Here is a 7,125-nt window from a genome sequence, read left to right on the forward strand (position 1 = left end):
TCCAATTAACACACACAGAAATTAAGATCGACTTGGATTATTTCATGAAAATTAGGTAATTTACCAAACCTATCAAGACACTCTATTTGTTTCTACCTTTAGTCCCCAAATTTTATTAATACATCTCCCTTTTTATTATTTTTATTTTTATTTATTTATTTTTGCTTAAGAATATATCGAACCTTTTGACGTGAAGAGAGATGACAGCCAATCATATCACCCTGGTTACTCAGCCTACACACTCCTAATTTTTATTTTTGCTTAAGAACATATCGAACTTATTGACGCGAAAAGAGATGACAGCCAAGCACCTCACCCTAGTTACTCAGCCTAACACATTCTTAAAAATTAATTCCAGTTAGCGGAGTTTTACCTAACACGTCACACAACCTTTTAACGCGAAATAGGATGACAACCCAAGCACCCTACCTTGGTTACTCAGCTAGTCAAGTCTTAAGCTGCACTCATAACCATGGAAACATTATTATTAAACGAAATTTTAATTTTGGAGAACTTAGGAGCAACAATCAAGTGTCAAAAATAAGTGTCAGCAACCACCTTAACAGTCATGAACATATTTTAAGCATGCAATTGTATTAAGTGTCCTCTTTGTATTTAGACTTAATCAAATTTACTAAAAGCAAAACAAGGTTAACTCTATTAATTATAATTATTTTAACATAATATGAACAAAATAGTGGAGATGAAATCAATTATAGAAAAATCATAATTTTCTCAAAAGACAAAAATCATGCTTGTAGGTCAAACAGTAGGCAATTTCTGGTAAAAACCTTGGGCATGAAAAAAGGCAGAATATTCTAAAAAAAATAAATATGGGTAGACTTCAACAGCAACAACCTTATAACAGCAAATAAAATGACAGTAATAACGAGGAATTCCTCCTCCTACTTAAAATGCATTGTCCTCAATGTGGAAGAAAATAAACAAATCGATAGAAAAAGTTTAGAAGAACTCCCCATGTAATTACTGTCGTTCACGCATAATAGTAATGAGATCGGCTAGTTGCTGGCTAAAAGTGTCGAGTCGAGCCTCGATGCGCTCTAAGCGTTGCTCAACGGTCATCGAAGGTTGGGCTTGAGTGGGTACTTTGATAAATCGTAAATTATACATATTTTTATCCCATGCTTAGCACATTTATGGATGGTTTCTCCTTAGATTTGGTGAATTCAATGCTCCTAATCCTTTAATTTCATGTTTTATACTTAGGTGAGTATAGGAGAGTACAAAGAGCAAGAAACGGGCCGAAAATGGAAAAAATAGACCTACATGGGAAATCAACACAACCTAGACTTCCTCACATGGGCGTGTCACACGGCCGTATCCATTTGGCAGGATCGAAGCACGACTTACACGGTAGGCTACACGCCCGTGCCTATTCAATAACCTTGACCACGGGCTGGAGTAATCGTACACGGGCGTGTCCCTACCGAGCCCAAGCATAGTCTTATTCAGAAAAGGCTACTTTTGAGGGCTATTAGGCATTCTAAAGCCTATTTAAACACCGGAAGAGGCACTTAGAAGAGAGAGAGGGATGAGGAGGCAAAGAATTATTCAAGGGAAGCCGATTGATCCATCTCAGAAGCCGGATTCATCGTCAAAACTGAAGATCTCCCTTCAATTTCCATTCTGGGGTTTTGGGTTTTCTTTATGTTTTGTTATCTTTATTCTTGTGAGATGTTTTCTTTCATAAATATGAACTAAACCCCCTAAATACCTAAGGGGAATGAAACCTAAGACAGATCTTGTTATTATTATCTGAATTGTATGATAAATATTTGACTTGTTCTTAATTATGTGTTCTTAATTTTTGTTTTAATATTCCAGGATATTGATTCAAGTTAATGCTCTTATTCAGAGGAGGAATAGACCCTGTCTAAGAGTAAATTTGTCATAATTAAGCGGGGTTGATTGCACGCCTAGAGATAGGGTGATAAGATTTTGCCGGATTAGGGTGAAACCTAATAAGGGGATCCATAGATTGAGTTAATGCAACACTAAGGCGTTAATTAAAAAAAGATTTCAATTAATCAACCTAGGGTTAGATGTTATTAGTCTCGAGAGAGATAATAATAAAATTTAAGGATTTCTACGGGTCAAGTCAAATGAATAAATCGTCTGATTCAGAGTCAAATAACAAGTGAAGTCTAGGTGGATTTTTCCTTGGGTATTGTCTTAATCAATCGAATTTTCCTAAAAGCTTTTCCCCAATTTCTTTCTGTGCACTCTTAGGTTAGTTAATTAGTTTAGATAAACAAATTCCTTAATTTTTAGGCTAGATAATAAAAAGAAAGTAATTACTAGTACTCTTGGTTCTTTTGGGTTCGACAATTCGGTCTTGCTAAAGCTATACTACTGTAGGTACACTTGCCTTCATCGTGATAATAGTTAGTTTCAAGAGTGATTAATTATAATTTTTTAAAACCTGTCACGAATACCACGTATCAAGTTTTTGGCGCCGTTGCCAGGGAACTAGGATACTAGGAACATTCGATTTTTATTACTTTAGCCATTCTACTTTATTTGCAAATTAAAATTTTATTTTATTTTCTAATTTTTCTTTTATTCGTTCCTGGCAGGTTTTTATAGTGTATGACTAGAAGAAACCTATTGGGACCGTTACTGTTCGATAGTGAGATCGATCGCACAATTCACAAAAATCGAAGAGAAATAAGGCGAAACTTACGATACACAGAGAAAGAGCAAGAGGACGATACTTCAACCACAACCAATGAGATGGCTGAAAACTAAGAAAATCCGCAACCTCCTACAATTGTTGCTAATCAGAATCCTACTCCACGTACTATGTATGATTATGCTAAACCTTCTTTAACAGGAACTGAATCGAGCATAGTTAGGCCTGCTGTTGCTGCAAATAATTTTAAATTGCAACCTAACACCATTCAAATGATCCAACAGTTTGTTCAGTTTGATGGTTTGCATGACGATGATCCCAACACTCACTTGGCAAATTTCTTAGAGTTTTGCGACACTTTTAAAATCAATGGCGTTTCTAATGATACCATTCGCCTTCGGTTGTTTCCCTTTTCGTTAAGGAATAAGGCTAAACAATGGTTGAACTTGTTACCACGAGGGTCAATTACTACTTGGGAACAAATGACCAAAAAGTTTTTATTAAAATATTTTCCGCCGGCTAAAATAGCCAAATTACGTAATGATATCTCCTCTTTTGTGCAGATGGATTTAGAAACACTCTACGATGCATGGGAGAGATACAAGGATCTATTGAGAAGGTGCCCTCACCATGGGTTACCACTCTGGCTACAGGTTCAAACGTTTCACAAAGGCCTGAATCTTTCGACTCGATAGATGATCGACGCAGCCGTTGGTGGAATTATCAATAATAAGACACCTGAGGATGCTTATGAATTTATAGAAGAAATGTCACTAAATAATTATCAATGGCAAGTCATGAGGACAAAGCCAACAAAAACAGTCGGCGTTTTTAACGTTGATTCGGTCACCATGCTCTCTAATCAAGTAGAACTTTTGAATAGAAAAATTGACGATTTTCTTGGTTTTTCGCAGGTTCACCCAGAAATGCAGTGCGAAGAAAATGGAAGTGGATCTAACAATTCCGAATACCCACCCTATGGCCATAACATGGAGAACGAGCAGTTAAATTACATGGGTAATAATCCTCGATCTCAAAATAATCCTTATAGTAATACTTACAATGCAGGTTAGAGGAACTACCCAAATTTCTCATGAGAAGGCCAAAGGAATCAAAGACCACCACCTCCAGGCTTCCAACAACCACCCTACCAACAAGAGAAAAAGCCGAACCTTAAGGAGATGCTAACAAAATTTATCTCGGTGTTAGAAACTCATTTCCAGAATACCGAGACAGCACTTTAGAATCAACAAGCGTTGATTTAAGGACTCGAAACTTAGATAGGACGGCTCGCCAAGCTAATTTCTAAAAGACCACCAGGAAATCTACCTAGTAACACTGAACCCAACCCAAAAGAGCACGTGAAAGTAGTTACACTAAGGAGTGGGAAAGTGTTGGCTAAATCTGAAAAGAAGCCACCACAAGAAGCTGACAGAAAGAAGGTCGAACTCGAAAACAATGACAATCTAATGCCAAAAGAATATAAACCACCAATCTCATACCCAGCAAAGTTGAAGAAAGGCCGCATGGATGCACAATTCGGTAAACTTTTTGAACTTTTTAAACAACTGCATATTAACTTACCTTTTGTTGAAGTTATATCGCAGATGACTACATATGCAAAATTTTTAAAGGAGCTTCTAACAAACAAAAGGAAGTTTGAAGACTTATCTATAGTGGAACTTAATGAGGAGTGCTCAGCCATACTCTAAAATAAACTGCCAACCAAACTGAAAGATCCAAAAAATTTTACTATTCCCTACTTACTTGGAAGTTTGATTATTGATAAAGCACTAGCTGATTTAGGCGCCAGCATTAATTTGATGCCATATAAAATGTTTAAACAACTTGGCCTTGGGGAACTTAAACCCACTATGATGAGTATTCAATTAGCTGATAGATCTGTTAAATATCCTTAGGGAATTATAGAGGATGTACTTGTAAAAGTAGATAAATTTATATTCCCTGTTGATTTCATTGTGCTTGACATGGATGAAGATGTTGAGGTACCTTTAATCTTAGGTCGGCTATTTTTAGCCACTGCTAAGGCTGTAATTGATGTAGGTGATGGTAAATTGGTACTTAGAGTAGGTGATGAAGAGATTGTATTTAAAATTTATGATACCATAAAATTTTTTAGGGAACATGATGGGTTATGTTATTTTATCGACTCTATTGATCATGCTACTCAAGATTCTTTTCAGAAAATCGTACACAAGGACACGATGAAACTGTGTCTCACCCAAGAAGAGGGGGTGGATGATGATTCTGAGATAGGAACCGAACTAAACTCCAATGAAATCTCCCCAAAACTAGCAGAATATGAGGGAATTCAGGTAAAAGATGAACTTAAGCAAAAACCCTCTATTGAAGAACCTCCTAAACTGGAACTTAAACAATTGCCGAATCACTTGGAATATGCATTCCTTGGAAATAACTCTACATTATCGGTAATTATTGCATCCAACTTGCAACCCAAGGAGAAAGAGAAATTACTCCAAGTATTAAGAGAGCATAAAAGGGCCATAGCTTGGAAAATTTCTAACATTAAAGGGAACAACCCTTCTTTTTGCACCAACAAAATTTTAATGGAAGAGGAATATAAACCATGCGTGCAAGCCCAAAGACGACTAAACCCCAACATGAAGGAAGTTGTTAAAGCTGAGGTAATTAAACTCCTAGATACTGAAATTATTTACCCTATTTCTTACAGTTCTTGGATGAGTGCAGTGCAGGTTGTTCCTAAGAAAGGAGGCATGACCGTTGTAGCTAATGAGAAGAATGAATTAATCCCAACAAGGACAGTCACAGGTTGGAGAGTGTGCATTGATTATAGGAAGCTAAATGATGCCATGAGAAAAGATCACTTCCCCCTTCCATTCATTGACCAAATGTTGGAAAGATTGTAAGGGCATATGTACTACTACTTTTTAGATGGACTCTCTGGCTATTTCCAAATCCCAATAGCTCCTGAAGATCAAGAAAAGACGACATTTACATGTTCATATGGTACGTTTGCTTATCGTAGAATGCATTTTGGATTATGTAATGCTCCTGCTACTTTTTAGCACTGTATGATGGTCATTTTTTACGAACTCGTAGAAGACGTCATGGAGGTATTTATGGATGATTTCTCGGTTTTCAGTAACTCTTTCCAGTTTTGCCTCAAAAATTTAAAACGAGTGTTAATAAGATGTGAGGAAACAAACCTTGTGCTTAACTGGGAAAAATGTCACTTTATGGTTCAAGAATGTATTGTGTTAGGTATAAAATTTCTAGTAGAGGGATTGAGGTTGATAAATCTAAAATTGAAACCATTGAAAAACTACCTCCCCCTAATTTGGTTAAGGCTATTAGAAGCTTTTTAGGACATGCTGGGTTTTATAGAAGATTATTAAAAACTTTTCTAAAATAGCTAAGCCTTTGACTAAATTACTAGAAAAGATGTGCTTTTTAATTTCGATCAGAAGTGTTTAGAAGCATTTAATACTTTAAAGGATAAACTGACTAAAGCTCCAATTATAATTGCACCTGATTGGAATTTACCTTTTGAACTAATGTGCGATGTGAGTGATTTTGTAGTAGGTGCAGTTTTGGGACAGCGAAGAGATAAACATTTTCAACCTATCATTATGCTAGCAGAACTTTAACAGCCGCACAAGAAAACTACACCACCACGGAGAAAGAGCTGCTAGCTGTGGTTTTTGCATTCGATAAATTTAGGTCATATTTAATATTGTCTAAAGTGGTCGTTTATACTGAAAATCACACGGGCGTGTCCCTACTGAGCCCAAGCATAACCCTATTTGAAAAAAGCCACTTTTGAGGGCTCTTAGACATTTTAAAGCCTATTTAAACACCAGAGGAGGCACTTAGAAGAGAGAGAGGAAGGAGGAGGCAAGGAATTACTCAAGGGAAGCCGATTGATCCATCTCAGAAGCCAGATTCATCGTCAAAACTGAAGATCTCCCTTCAATTTCTATTCATGGGTTTTAGGTTTTCTTTATGTTTTGTTATCTTTATTTTTGTGAGATGTGTTCTTTCATAAGTATGAACCAAAACCCCCTAAATACCTAAGGGGAATGAAACCTAAGACAGATCTTGTTATTATTATCTGAATTGTATGATAAATATTTGAATTGTTCTTAATTTTTGTTTTAATATTCCAGGATATTGATTCAAGTTAATTCTCTTATTCAGAGGAGGAATAGACCCTGTCTAAGAGTAAATTTGTCGTAATTAAGCGGGGTTGATTGCACGCCTAGAGATAGGGTGATAAGATTTTGTCGGATTAGGGTGAAACCTAATAAGGGGATCCATAGATCGAGTTAATGTAACACTAGGGTGTTAATTAGAAAGAGATTTCAATTAATCAACCTAGGGTTTAGACATTATTAGTCTTGAGAGAGATACTAATATAACTTAGGGATTTCTACGGGTCAAGTCAAATGAATAAATCGTCTGATTTAGAG

General features: G+C 36.3%; 1 non-coding gene across 1 annotated transcript; it reads right to left on the minus strand.

The window, feature by feature from the left end:
* Positions 1-3,183: 3,183 nt before the first annotated feature.
* Positions 3,184-3,290, minus strand: LOC121207476 (small nucleolar RNA R71). Its single transcript, XR_005902565.1, has one exon. It is a non-coding gene; the product is annotated as a small nucleolar RNA R71 (small nucleolar RNA).
* Between the last annotated feature and the right edge of the window lie 3,835 nt (positions 3,291-7,125).

Source organism: Gossypium hirsutum, chromosome A09 (genome assembly GCF_007990345.1).
Source record: "Gossypium hirsutum isolate 1008001.06 chromosome A09, Gossypium_hirsutum_v2.1, whole genome shotgun sequence".
Classification (NCBI taxonomy): Eukaryota; Viridiplantae; Streptophyta; class Magnoliopsida; order Malvales; family Malvaceae; genus Gossypium; species Gossypium hirsutum.